The following is a 15,124-nucleotide window of genomic DNA, read 5'->3' on the forward strand; positions in this document are numbered from 1 at the left end:
AACTGCATCTCTGTTCCAGCCCCATCCACCCTGTGCCTCCTCCTGCGCTCTTCTGCTCATCGCTTGGTGCATCGCACCCCGTGCCGTTCCATTACCATCCTCTATTGTGAACTTCCCTTTACTGAACAACTGTAATTATGTTGTCCATATGCTAAGCATGCATATGAACTCCAATTAGCAGCTCATTTTGTACTGTGTATCTTAAATGTTGTATTTGGACGTTTCCTCATTTGCATATCCTCCTCCATACACCGTCAGGAGTGTCCTGTGCCGGCCTTTCGTTAGCCCTCTCGCGGATGACAGATGGCCCGCTTGTTAGTCTATTCTCTAACTGCTTAGCAAGTCTGCTCTCAAGCTCCACATTACTTTGTAATTAGGCTTCACAATTACTAGGCTTTTCCTGTAATTCCTCTCACACAGGATTTTAGCTCAGGTTTCTGAACAGCTCGCTGGGATGCTGCAGTGTTCCCATAATTGTGGACAAAAACCAGGATAAAGAGGGGTGCCAGCATTTCGTGCTGAAGAGCAGCTCGCTCATCTGATTTGTCCTGAAAACAACAGTTCATAGTCATTACCTGGCCTGAGAAGCCTGTCAGGATATGAGTGCTGTCTTTGTGTCCCTATGGAGCTGCAGTGATTGCTATCAGCCGTGAATCTGACCCCCCATTTTGGGTTCCCTGCCCCTTCACATCTCAGAAGCACTCCTCCTTTTTCACGGGGAGGCAGCATCATGCCCAGCGTCAAAGCAAGCAGTAGAGACTGAATCGTAGACACCACTTGCAGAGACTTATGCTTATCTTCTGTCTTTGTACTTAACGGCAAATACATTTTGCTCACATCGAAAGTACTTGGCTGCTGTTGTAGTTAGAAAAACATAACAGCAGCCTAAAATATACTGCTCATGGTTATTGCAATTGATTGGATGCAACGTGCCGTCATTACTTACTTCTTGGAGGATGTTTTTCCAGCCTTGCTGTTGGCATCTTGGAAGACAGAGTGTATGTAGCAGTGGCTGTTGCCAGGATTTTTGGCTGTGTGTTAATCACTGAAGGCTCCAAATAGGAGCGTATCTTCTTTGTGCTAGACACTGGCCAGACATGGTGAGACAGTCCTTGCAGAGAGGTTGTAGCCAAATGAGAAGAGTAAAGGTTGAAATGAAGAGCACAATATATTCAAGCAGTGAGGAGCATTGAAGCACAGGACACCAAAGGACGTGTTTGGGATCATAGCAAGTTGACTTAAAAATATCTGAAAATCAAGCCCTGCTCTCTGAGGTCCCCGCCCACTCGCTTCATGGGCAACACTGGCAAAATAGTATTTATTCTTATCTAAAGAGGAATAGTGGGTAAATTAGTAAAAGGCTCTAAATGACATTTTCAGAAATGGCTCAGTTATTTGGAAACCTGCCACTCAGTGAGAGCCAGAACCATCTCATGCCTAGCTCGCATCTGAGAATGGCAGCTAGTTTTTTATTTTAAAAGTCCTTCGGAAAAATGCACTAATAACTAATATCTAAATATAATAGAGTAATTCTTTTATCTTTAATACTGAAGCACATATGTTTTGTTGCATGTTTTACTTATAACATCATAGAATCTCTATGCTCTTTTAAAGTCTAATATTGAATTTAATGACCTAGAACTAATAAGTTTTATTTACCACGCTAAAAAAAATCATCGGGTAGTAACTGAGGTAATTTATTTCAGTTTACCTTTAGTAATAATGCTTGGATCAACAATACTTGGATAACCCAAATGCCCCCAAGTCTATTCTTCTATTGCATTTCAAATGATGCAGATGCATGTGGAATAAATGAATTATTTATAGTTTGCTTTGCATAGATATTAACAACTTTGCAAGTGCTAATATTTTTCATTGTGAAAAAAGTTTGCATTAAGGTGCTGTTTTGACAGCCCTTAAGACTAAAATTGCCCTGCTAGAGAGCTACAACACAGTTAGCTGGAGTGCAGGCTTCTCTGGGCTGCTTGTGCACGGGCCAAAAGATTGACCAAAAGAGTGACCATTCGAATTGTAAGGCAACAGGACTCTTTCCGTTGGCGAGGTTGGGCTGTTGGCATGAAAGAAAAACTTATCTTTCTGTTTGTTGTCAGAGGAACAAAGTTGTCTTCCTTGGGCAGTGCGGTTTGCAGTCTTGTGCAACTTTGGGGTCTGCGTTAGGAAGGAGCTACGCCTCCGTGCAGGCACCCTTGAACCCAGGTGCTGCCAGGTGAGGGACACACATTCACCCCAGTTCCTGTCTTATGTTAGATGAATGTAAGCTAAAAACTGCTCACAGGTGGTTTTGTTAGTGTAAGCCTGGGGAAGGCATAAAGAAAATTGGGTTACTGTATTTGCTTTGTTGCCCACCTTGCTAAACAGAGATACTAGATAATTAATTTCAGTGTGGTTTAAATATGTGTTAAAAAGGCTTGACTGAATGGGTATACTGCTCTTAATGGTTCAAAGAAAACTTGTCCCACTCCCAATTCTTGTGTGCCGGACCTCATACCCTACCTCATGGCACCTTGTTTCTACAATATTTTCATGAGCACTCTGCCTTTTCAACTGTTCTTGAAACATTTTCTGAGACACACAGCAAGTAACCTGGAGCACAGCACATCGGTTTGTGGTGTTTAAGGAACTTCCAGCTCCAATTGCAAAGAGCCCCACAACCCTGAGGAGCCCTAAGGGTGATCTTACGCTGAGCTAAAGACATGGCACTAAAGGAAAATGCTGTGTGGACCAGAGGAAAATACAGGGGAAGGACTGAAGGAGGCTTTTCTGGGCTAGTGCTGCATGGAAGTGTGTGGCAGTGCTGCTTGCACACCCCCACATGGACTGGGTTTTTGCTGGGGATGGCCTTCAGAAACTCTCTGTTGTGATTCATGAAGACATGAATGCCAGTTAAGTAAGCACACATTGAACTTTTAGAAAGTGTAGGTGCCAGTGGAAATGTCCATGTGCTTTAGAGATGGTTGATTAGTATTCTTAATCTAAATGCCTTCATGAAGTGACATCGTATGTTGCCAAAGCAGAATAGATAAAGGGCTCACGGTCTGTCGTGACTGACACAATGAGAAAGAAGAGAGGAAAATGTTAAACCATTTGTACCATAATTTTGATTTTAGACCCCATTGTGGATCATCTTCTTCAGAGATTTCTGCCCATCTGTACCCTTAGAGCACTGAAGAGAAGTTGCCCTGCTCCTGCCTTTCAGCTGCTGGGCAATTGTTGAAGTTCAGTAGTGACAGTAACCTATTCACTAAAGACAGAAAACCTGGGAATTAATGGCTTTTTAACATACTGTAATAGGCCATGGAGGAGAGCATTTCTGCCATGTAGCTGTTTTGTTCATTACTGCTAGAGAGAATGAAATGAGAAATCAATTTGGCTCTTTTAAAAATTAATATAGTCTGCAGGAGCAAGCTGGGGAGGAGCTCTGTACCTTGGCTTTAGCAGCGCCTCAGTGCCCAGCTTCTCTGCAGTGCTGGGGTACTGGTGGGGCACATGGTCTGCTGTCAGACTGAGAAAATCATCCTTTGTTCTGTACAGCGACTTCTCAATTTAGAGGGAGAAATACACTGGAGAAAAGTCCTGTTTGTGAAAAATATCACACCCTAGAAAAGCAGGAGTAATGCTGTAGTGGTCAAATAGGGGGTTTGTTTGTGAGGTTTTTGAGTAGTTTGATGTCTTGAGGAGGTTAAGATTTTCATATGTGCCTAACCCTACATTTAGGAGCCTCCATAGGTAACCTAATTTCTCCAAAGTCTGCTGAACTCTAACCATTCCCTTGTGTGTCACTGACTGCTGTTGGGCCTCTGAGTCAAAAGTCCTCTTGAGGTACCTAAATACAGCTTTAGCTTCTGAACATCTAAATACCCACATGCAGTAAAAAATGGCCTCAGACGCTCAGTGCAATAGCTTTATATTTGTTATGTCTCTGCATCTTGCCAGGTTGAGTGAAGAGTCCGGCCCAGGGACAGGGCAAGTGGCATGAAGGTCACCTGGGAGAAGGGAGATGAAAGGGAAGGAGTGACGAGGAGGGCACTGCAGCGAGATGCTGCACGGGGAAGGGAGGGGAAGTCCAGGCAAGTGGGGAGGATCTTGGGATTGTACAAGGAGGAGCAGGAGCTGGAGTTGTGCAAAGGGTGAAAGGGTGAAAATGAGCCTGGAAATCAGTACTGGGATGTTGCCCGAGAAATGGCTTAATGGCCTAAGATGAAGAGCTGGGAAATACATTCAATGGCTAGGATAATATCAAAGGGAACAATTAGCAAATCAAAGACGGCTGGAAGCGGTGGATGTCCTTGGACTTCACTTCTCCTTGTTGTCTGAGTTCTTCTCACACCTATTCCCCATAACTGCCTAATTCTGTTCCCACTCATTTTTAAAACAAAGAACAGTAGGCTTCTGCCCACCAGGCAACATGATGGTCACACTCTCACATGTTGGACCAGCAAGCTGGTTTCCTATACTTCTTATAGTCGTTAGCAAAAACAGATTCCCCATTTCCCTTTCAAGCCCAGCTCCACTAAAATTAGTGCTTTTCTCCCAAAGTAACTCAGAAGCGAGGTGGTGCCTTGTGCCACGACCGTTGTCTGCTAGCAAGGAGCGGCTTTGGGGAATAGTTTGAATCTGTAACAAGTGTGTGAAAACTAGGAGCACTTGGGCTCCTTTGTGTGCTGTATTTGTTTGCAGATTTGAGGCAAAAATCCACGGGCATTAGGTAGAAGCTGCCCTCTTTGCTCCTCCCCATAGCCGTGCATTATGTCACACCAAGGTGCACAGCGGCATGTCTGCGCTCTGTATTGCTGGTGGTGAATGCAAAGCTGCTAAATTCAGTGCTGGGTCCTTTTACGCTGCCAGCCAGGCAGACGTACTGCAACTGCACCTAGTTCACAGGGGAGAGCCTTTTGATTAAAAAAAAAAAAAAAAAGAGAACAGCAGGAATGGAAAGGGGAAGGAAACAGCACGGTGCCACGGGGAGCGGCTGCATCCATGGGGGACTTCTGAAGATGCGGCTCACATCAGCAGTGTTTCTGCTGCTGGAAGAAAAGAAATGCATGCGGCAGTTCTGCCTACATGCTTAACAGTTTGAATCCAGTTAAAAAAGGATTGGGTTTTTTTCATCTGGTCCAAAGTGGTTTGAAACCAAAACCTGCTGCTCTCAGAGCTGAAGGAAAGGCACTGGTTTTACAGGAGTTTAACTGGGAGAGGGATTAGGTGTTCCCTCAGTGGGTGTTGGTTAAAAATCCAGATGAACAATTAGAGATACAGTGGAACACTGATAGACATGCTTCACTGGTTGACACCTGCAAAGCAGGTAACGGTGAGCTCCCTGCTGTCCCCAGCGCCCGGGGAAGGGGGAACTGCTGTGACAAAAATTATCTTTGATAAGCCTTTAAGTGGATGGTCATAATTGCAGCCTGGCTGGTTGAATTTATACTAAAATAAAGTTGTTGGGTTTTTTTCCTTTGCCTCTTCAGAGGAGTATAACACAGGAAAGAGGAGGGAGTGAAACAAGGAAAGCCATAGACAGAGCAAGCTGGACGCAGCAGAGGGTGATTGATGGTCTTCTCCCTTGCCCAGGAGGTTGGCAGTGTCTCACCCTGAGAAGGGTTGCTTTGGGAGGGAGTAAGAAATACATTTCATTTAGATCCAGCACTGCTAAGACAAACTGGGCAGATAGGTGGGGAACTCAGTTTTGAACTGTACTTAAGGAAGATCAAGAATGAGGGTTTGCATGAACTTGCTGAAGGTTTTCCTAACAATCACACTGGTGTAAGGGTGCAAAAGTTTTGGGAAAGGAGCACCTGGGAGATGAGTACCTAGGAAAAAACAGAGGGAAGAAATGAGGTGCATAATTGCAGGATATGCTGGCCAAGAAACACGTTCAAGGGAGGACTGTAAAGGGATGATGGAGAAAGGAGAGCTCTTCAGGGTGTTTGGGCCTCTTATTAAGCAGCTGATCTCAATTACTACATACTGCTGGTACCTTCAGTAGTGATTTCCAGAAAGGTTTATGTCTTTCGACACACTCCATCTTTAGGTGTCCCCTATTCTGTAGGAGGCAACTTGCTTACTTTTTCTTTTTCCCCCCTTTTTTTTTTTTTTAAAACCAAGGCAATTTTCCATTTTTCACACTGCCCTGACCAGCTTTGATTCCTTCTTGAAGATTTTTACTTGGTGCAAAGCACATTTTCCTAACTCAGTAGTTTTCCCTGAGCTTGCTCCACTGCTCTTGGACACTTGTTGAACGTTGAGTGCTTACTAAGGATTAATTAGAGCAGTATGTATTCTTCCACTTGTTCCTTTTAATGAACATTAAATAAATATATGCTGAGATACCATAATTTCATAATCTGGATATGGGAAATACTGTATTTCTGATGGTTAAACTTTTTGTCAGATATTTGTAGCTGAAAATTTAGCAGGCAGATTTACTCATCTAAGAAAGTAAGTCCCTGATGAGTTTGGATCTCCTGACTGTATTAAGCAGTTGAACATATAAGAAGCAGTACTTTTTTTTTTTCTTACAAGAAATAGTACCAGACTTATGTAATTCATTAAAAGAAATTTAGAATGAGATAATTATTATTGATCAAGGGTATATAATTATACTTTAAAATGTAGATATACAAATCTCACATCAGTGAATATTCAATTAAGAATGAAAGAGACCAAATGTTTGCCCAGCCCAAAATCCTGTTTCTATGAGAGGTAATATGGGTGTGCACAAGGCCGAGTGAGAGGGCAGCAAACTTCACATGCTTTTTAGATCAGGGAATTACCAGATCCTCTTGTAGTTTTCCTATTTAGTAACCCCATAAGTTTTTCACTTCCAAGTCACTTGCCAAGTGTCCTCCAGAGCCTCTTGCACCCACCATGTCCTTCATCAACTAGTTTCACTGGCCTAAGACCTGTTGCATGAGGAATTGTTTCCTTTTGCTTACTTGGGAACTTGCTCCTAGTTGCTTTGCTTGATTGGCCTTAGATCAGTACCTTGGACCATCCTTGTAATTTCTTGAATGTTTTCCATCTCTAACATATCATTTTAGAGAGGATGGGATGGGAACTACACACAAGGATTACATGGGAGTATCAGGGTTGGCTTCTCAAATGTGTTCAAATGATTTGAGTTGCGTGGCCCTTTAAGGCAAGTGCATGCATGTAATATAATTTGTTTGACCCCAAAGAAAAGCCAGAAGATTTTGCACTGTGTTAGAGTTAAAATCTATAGGTCCTGGTACTGAATTATACCACACTGAGTGATCACGATGCCATAAAATCATGCAATATAGGTCCCTAGCAGGACTCTTACAGCTTTATGTGAAACCAGCACTGGGTTTCGCATGCTCCTGAGTTTTAAAACTGATTACTTTGCTGACATCTCTTTCCATTCCCAGTAACAAGGAATAATCTCTGATAGAAAATAAGGTGATCCTGTAAGTGACCCCAAGACAGAAGTGGCCATGCATGCTGAGAAACAATCCCTGATTATCAGAGTATAACACCTCTTAAAAGCCACTTCTAGTCTCATGCTTAGCATGAAAAGAACTGAAGGTAAGAAAAGAAGTATGAAGAGAAGAAAGAAGGAAAACAAAACGCAAGGAAAAGGAGAGTGGGAAACAACTCCCTAGAACATTTGATTGTTGGAGAGAAATTGCTGAACATGTCACCAGGTTTGTGTATGGCTCGGCAGGGAGTTTGCCTTCACAACACTGCCAGCTGGGTATGATGCCAAATTTTCATTTTGCTGCTTGACTTAAAGTCTCAGCTTCTGGGGACAGGTGACTTACAAAAATACTTACTTTGATTCAAAAAGAGAACGAAATAAATCTTAAAATTTTTAGTTCTCAAAGACATTATTAAAATTATAACTAAATGGCCCTTCAAAAGCTAAACATATTTGGAAGATAAATGAAAAGAATCCAATGTTTAATTTCATTAGAAAAGGTATTTTCAAAATATCAGGTTCTTTTGAAGCCTTATGCCTGATTTGTCAATGCTCAAGATTTGTAATAATTCACAAAACCTGCATAATCAGCTTCAAAGCTTTTTCACTTTCCAGGGAAGGCAGATTACAATGGCATGGATAGAAAAAAAGTAGATAAAGTTTAGTAAAAAGACAGTGAGAAATTTCAAAGCTCAAGCCAAGAAGAGAAAAAAAGTTTCAGCTCAGAAGCAATTTCCCGATAAAGGGCAAAATTTTGGATCGACTGGATAAATGATGGTTATTTTGGCATGCCTTGGACCTTGTAAAAAATCAGCTGTACATTGCAGGGGTAGTAAATCCAGCAGTTCAAAGAGACTTTGGGCTCATTGCAGATATGTTCAGCATGGTCATTTATGCAGAGTAAGTCAGCCCAGGTGCTGCTTGGAAGTGTTGGCCTTGCCATGCGTGCACTGTAGTAATATCTGAATACTGTGGTACCTTCAGGCAGTCTGAGAAGAACCAGCAAGACTTGGACAAACACATAAAATCCACCAAATCTGCCTGGACAAAGCATCCAGAAATTTTTCCAATAGTCTAATTTATTATCACCCTCATCAACACTTATTCTCTGCTCAGCAGTCAATTTTCCTGTTTCCTAGTGGACAAGAGCCCATCCCAAGAGCCCAAAACCTGCTCCTGCAGCTGGCGCTGGTTGCTCACCCGCCTGGCAGCATCAGCAGAGAGCGGAGCCAGCCAGGGCTGAGCTGGCCCATCTGCACCATAACAGGGTTAACGCACATATTCTGGGCCACATGGAGCTGTTTTCACTGCTGTTTATTATCGCTTCGGTTGATGGACTGGCTCGTTTTACAAGACATATTTCTTGGAAGGCTTGTGCACAAGCCGGGACCCTTATTAATAATTTGGAGGTGTCTTTTACTTCCTTATTCTCCTTCCTAGTGGGAGGGCAGGCTGTGAACTGTGACATAAAAAATGTCTTAAAACTGTTTTTTAAAATACCACCAAGAATATATGCATACATACATATATTTGTTCCATGTGTTCCTTATTTTCCTTCTTCCAGGTTTTAATTTCAGGGGCAGCATTCGTGAGAGTTTACTGTTACCTTTTGGCTTGAAACATTTAGCTGATACCAAACTCAGTAGCATGCATAAGATATGGCCTTAAAACAAATTAACCTTTAACATTTATTCCCTATTTCTTTTCTATTTTTAATGCCTCACAAAGGAAGATATTTTTTATAAGTAGAGTTATATACTAGTAATTGTAATATTCCCTATTTTTTTTTCTAATGGGCACAGAATGGCTAAATTATGAAGCCAGAATAGTACGAGTATGAAAAACAGGAGAGATTTTATTAGAATTCCAGATTTTATATTTGTTTTCCTTCTCCTAGGGCAGGAAACTGAGAACATATAATCAATTTTCTGTTGCAATCAACTTTTTTAGGGGAAACAATATTGGACTATATTCATGAGAGAAAATAACTGAAAATAACATGTTTTTATCCAGTTTGAGGGACATTATCACTTTGATCACTGCAGTGAGTTTGGGTTACTCCATCCAAAAAAGATAGATTGTAGTGGGAATAGATGTGGTCCAGGGAAGGATAAAGACCATGACAGAGGCATGGAAATGCATGATAAAAAGAAGAATTGCCTTGAGTAACAAAGAAATTATGTAAGGATAAAAAATAAAGAAAAATATGAAGAAGTCAAGTTCTTGTCATTGAATAAGGGCATTCTTTGGTTTGAATGCCATCTGCTGAAAGTTGTCAAGCCATTGAAAACCCATTGAGAAGATATTTTTGGACAAAAGGTTGACCAGGATTCAAGAAAGGACCAGGCATTCTTTTGGTGTAGCCGGTTTTGATCCACCGCACTTAAACCAGGTGTTCGTATTGGCTCTTTTGCTTGAGCACCTGCATCAGCATGTCTGCCCTCTTAGCAGCAAACCACTGCTGATTCAAGACCAACATCACACAGGACAGTAAAGGATGCACAAGGTTGGTTCCTTGGTGGAGAGAGGAATAGATATAATAAAAAGTGAAATAATAAATTCAGGAATCATTTCTGGGGTTTGCTATGGGGGTCCCCACAGGAGCTGGCCCAGTCACTGCAAGCAAACTGATTTGAGATGTTAAGGGAAAGCTGTTTACTTAGCTAACACTGATTTTTCCCTCATCAGTTAGTTTAAAGATGATGGGATTGTATGTATAATTGCAAACTGCTCCTCCAATAGCGGTTCCCTTGCAGTTGGGTGTGGGGAGCCTCTGTTCTCCTCCAGGTGCCGTCCCTTGCCACGTCCGCTGCCCAGCATCGTGTCCAATTATTTATTAATGGTTCTTTGCAAGTGTTGCAAGTGTTTCCATCGGCTCTGTAATATGGTGCCCTCTTGTGACCAGTCCAAGACCAGTAATCATGGACCAGTAACCAAAGTGTGTAGGATGTTGGATTTCATGTCTTACCCACCTTCATTTTCAAAAGCCTGAAGTCAGGGTGATGGCCATGGCTCTGCCAGACAGTTAGACTTCAGCACAGTCATACTTTGCCAGACACATCTGAAATTATAGAGTAGCATAAAAGGGATCATGAAATATTGCACACAAAGATAATTAAAACTTTATCCAGAGCTGTATACACAGCAAATTTGCTTGTTAATATACAAAGATCTCATTCAGTCTGTAGTGAACTTTCGGTACTCTGCCCACGATAATAATAATGAAAAGGAAAAATCCTCTTTATATGTTCTTTCTCTCCACCATGACCACTATCAAGTGTAATTTGGTATGGAGCAAAGAGAAGGAGGCAAGGAAATACACAGAGGAATTAAGAAAGCAAGCTGTGGGGTCACCTTTTAATGAAAATTTATTCATGGATTCCTTTTTTTTCTTGGTGTCAAATGGATTATTACATTTACACATAACACTTTTAGTTAGACACTCCCCTGCGTGAAGCCAAATAAATGAGGCAACTAAGACCTGGTGTGTTTGGCAGAGAAGAGAGAGGTCGTTGGACGATACTGCACTGGCCTGGGGGAAAAATAGGGAGTGCTTGGAGCAAACGTACCTGCACGGAGCAGGCAAGGTGGGGACAACCTAGCAGGAATGGTGGCTTGGACTCTCATATGTGCTAGCAACTACCATGGCAGAAGCCCTGGAGGTTTTATACTCCCAGTAAAATCTGTGCCACTGTGTATTTGGGGCTGTGCCACCCACATCGGCCACGTTGTAGAGCTGGGATAAGCTGATTGACACTACCTGTTGCCTGCACTTTGTTTTGCTGTTTGGATGCCTAGTGAAACCATGAGGAATAGGTGGGGTGTGGATGAAGGCATCGGGGACTCTTTCCTGGGAAATTAGTTGTTTGGGGTTAAATTGCTTTTGGCCTGTGCTGAATGTGGGAAGTTTCTGGCAGGGAATCAAAGGGATCAGTATAATCTGGTATCTCCAGCTGTCTGGGCTCGGGTAACCTAAGGGTCATCTGCACTTTTCCTGCTATAACATCTAGGGTTTGAAGAGCACAACTGAACAGGAAAAGAAGATGGCAGAGAATTTTTGAGGAAGATTTCTCAGCTCTGGAATACGTCTAAGTCAGCTCAGTGTGGTGCAAAGTCCCCACACCACTGTAAGTCATTACAGAGAGATAAACTGAGGGCAGTAAGGAACAAGATGTACGTTTTACTGTTCTTGTTAGGATTTTGCGGCAGTTTCATAATCGGGATAATTTGCCCTGGATGGAGTCAAAATGGATTTAGTCCAGAGGATTTCTCATTCCATTTTTTCCTAATTGTAGTGTGTCTCTTTTTTCCCCCCCATGTGTCATAAAAGCAGGTAGAAGCAAGGAAGAGGAGTTATTTGAAGTTGAAACAAGTTCTCTGTTTCTCACATGGACTTCAGCTTTTTGTGCCCATGCCACTAAGCCATGATCTGAGCCTACAGGGTTCCCAGATTGGGGCTCTTTGAAGTGGAGTTCAGTCTCGCAAATGAGAGGCAGCAGCAGAATTGTACCTGGTTTCGAATTTGGGACTGAAATTTCAAAGGTGTGCTCTGCCTGCATTTCAGGCTTGGTGCTGAGGTCTTCTCTCAATGAGGTTCAATAAGCTTTTTTTGAGTTTGGATCTTGAAAGATTTGGGATTAGACAAAGAAGAGAAACAGACTGGCATTACCAATTTTTATAGTTTTAAGTTTTCCCAGGACTCAACCTTCTTCGAGCTTTTGACAAGTTAATTTACAAGCCTGCTAGAGATGCACATTGATATGGGAATTTTCCTGAGCTATAATTGTGTTTTATTTTACTGGTACTACTGTAAAAGCACTATATTGGTGCACCAAGTGCAACTGCGTTGAGGTGATGAGCAATTAAAACCACTTCTTGCATAATAAAGCACATTCTATCGTGTTGCACTTACTTAATGTACCAATGCATGTGTTATACAGCATTTAGCTAAATTACAGTAAATCACCTATTTAAAGAAGTTTTCCTTTCAGCCTCTCATGTGAAAAAAAATTCTGGAAACAGTAAAAGGATAATGACCCATAATGCCAGAAAGATAAAAATGGGATTTCACTTGTCTCCTGGAATTAAAGGCAGTAGCGATGTTGTTAAAGGCAAGCTGTTCTCCGTCCCCTGTTGCTCCCTTGCATCAGCATCATGAAGTATAACAGACTTTTACTTATTTCTGCACTGCAGAGTAGCAAGGCTGAAGAAAAAGGAGTTGCTGGTGGGGGCAGGTGGATTGAAGACTAAAGGCAGGGTGGCGGCAGGGGGCTGTGATGAGTGACAAGTGCCGAGGTCTGCAAGGACCATCCCTAAGGACCAGCTCTCACTCAGGGTGGGGTGAAGCCGCGGGTATGGAGATGGGGTTTCGTTGCCGTTCACCACTCGTGATCTTTGCCTCCCTCTCTTTCTGTTATCCCAGAGCCAGCTTACTGCAGCACCCGGGGACAGGGGATGGGAAGCCTTCCCTGCATTTTCTCTCTGGGAAGCAGCTCGGTATCAAAACAAGCTTGGCTTCTGCTTTGGGGAGGGAATTTCAGATTCGGTTTATGGGTACATGCTATAAATACCAAATAGATGCACTGCAGTGTGTCTTGAAAGAACAACAGATCATAGTATTAAACGCAGCATAACAATGGTCTTCTTTTCCACCTGAATTTGGGATTGCATCTGTCTGGACACCTGAATAGGCTTCCACTGGGGACTGATTGTGCTTTTATTTTGCATTATGTTCCATGTGGTTGAGGTTCACAGGCAGTTAGTGAGCGTGCATCGCCCTACCATTTGTTGAAAATCTATTCCCTGTGCTTTTCTGAGGAGTAAACCATACCTGCCACAGGGAGTGCAGATCCTGGGAGGATCACTCTCCTTGTCATGCAAAGGTATGTGACTCCAGTTAGGCAGATGTTGTTCTAAGTGGGTCAATAATCCTGCAAGCCTACTACATAAGATACAATTTCCCCTTTCATGAAAGCAAAGTAAGAGAAGTATTTCTCTAAGCCTGTCTGTGCTCATCCTTCTCCCCATTCTTATCATGCTCAACCTTTTTCCTCTTCTTTGGTGCTTCTTGTTAATATTTACCAGTTTTTTCTGACAGTTTTTATTTCCTCTGTGAATTTACCCTGTTCTGTCATTTTCCTCTCTGCTTCCATTATTTCCCAAAATCTCAGGCTCTGTCTCTCAAAACCAGTCTCTGAAGATAGCAGGCCTGTGCTTCTGCTGCATCTGGCAGGATTAAGGGTTTTTTTTAAGGTCTTGACCCCACGCACAGCAGCCTGTTAACCTCAGCTTGTCCTATTCTCTCCCCTGTGTCACTCAGAAAGCACTTTCTTGACAGGAAATCCTAAGTTCTCTACGGTTTACTTTCCACGGGAGATGCTCACGTGAGCTGTGTGGATGACTGCACTTAACGTGTCTGCCTGGTGCTGATGGGCTGCTTTCTCCCCTGGGGCTCTGCTGAGTGTGAGCTGGCTTGCGGGTCTAAAAGCTGGTAGTCACAGCGGCAAACATTCCCTGCTGCCGAGCCCACAGCCTGCCCGGGTACCCGGTTCGGTCGTGACGCTGTTCCCGCAGAGACATACTGTATTTCAGTGTAAACTGGCAGCCTCCCCCCAGTCCTGCAAATGTGGGTAATCACTACAAGCCAGTATTTATTTTTTTTTTTCCTGTGTGCTGCTGTGGATAGTCCAGGCTTGCTTTCTCCAGCCAGACCCTTCTCTTTGGCCCCGGCGTGTGCGTGCTGGGGGTGAGTGAGGGCTGTGACATGGCCAAACCCACCCGAGGGGAACACCCGCTCCCTTCCCCACCTCTGGTCTCCATCCACTGTGCTGGGGCTCACCTGGCCCTTCAGAAAACTTGTTGGGCTGCTAAGCTAGCTGAGAATTTTTTTCATTTTAATTCCACTGCCTCACCCTGATGTATTTTTCCAAATGAATATACTTGTAGTACATGCCGTTGCCAGTGTGAAAATACCAACTCTGTCTAAAAAAATCATCTGTCCTGCTGTTGCAACCTTCCTGTCTGTTATCTTATTAGACGTTAAGAGCTAACCAGTTGTGTCTGATTGCTACCTGCCTGGGAGGACTCCAAGAAACCCTCGGCTGGTTCAGGCGCTGCTGTTGCATTAGCAAAGGGGTCTCAGCCTGGCTGAGTGCTGAGTGCTGCCCTGCACTGCGGCGGGCAGTGCTGCAGGGCTGGTGGAAGACTCATCCTTCAGATGTAAGAGAAAATTCTAAAATTCTGACTGCTTTGGGTCATTAAAACCCCCACAACAGCTTTTCTTCTTTGGAAGAGTGTGGGTGATAACATCAGGCTCTTGACTCGTTTCCAGCTGCAGTAACTGGCTTCATCGGGTTGAATAGGATGCGGTGTTTTCACTTCTGGAAAGCTCAGAGGACTCTTTCAGGGTTTCTAACCCCGCTGTAAAGCCCATCAGATGCAAACTGCCTGCCAGCTGCCATGGGTCGCGCCTGAGGTGAGGTCTAGCAAGGACCTTCCTCCAGCAGCAGGGATGAGAAATAACAGCGCGGTGCCCCGTCCTCTCTTGGCGGCCCCGTGACATTCGCCGTGCCAGCGCAGAGCTCCATCCCGGCAGCGCACGTGGGCCCGGTGCGACGTGACCTCGGTCCCCGCGGAGCGACGCGGGCTCGCTCCCACGGGGCACGCTGC

At 43.5% G+C, this 15,124-nt stretch overlaps 1 protein-coding gene across 1 annotated transcript in view; it reads left to right on the forward strand.

Annotated features, from left to right (window-relative positions):
- DPP6 (dipeptidyl peptidase like 6) overlaps positions 1-15,124 on the forward strand; it is a 418,950-nt gene that overhangs the window by 250,913 nt on the left and 152,913 nt on the right. The gene's annotated exons all lie outside the window — the stretch shown is intronic.

Source organism: Buteo buteo, chromosome 2 (genome assembly GCF_964188355.1).
Source record: "Buteo buteo chromosome 2, bButBut1.hap1.1, whole genome shotgun sequence".
NCBI lineage: Eukaryota > Metazoa > Chordata > Aves > Accipitriformes > Accipitridae > Buteo > Buteo buteo.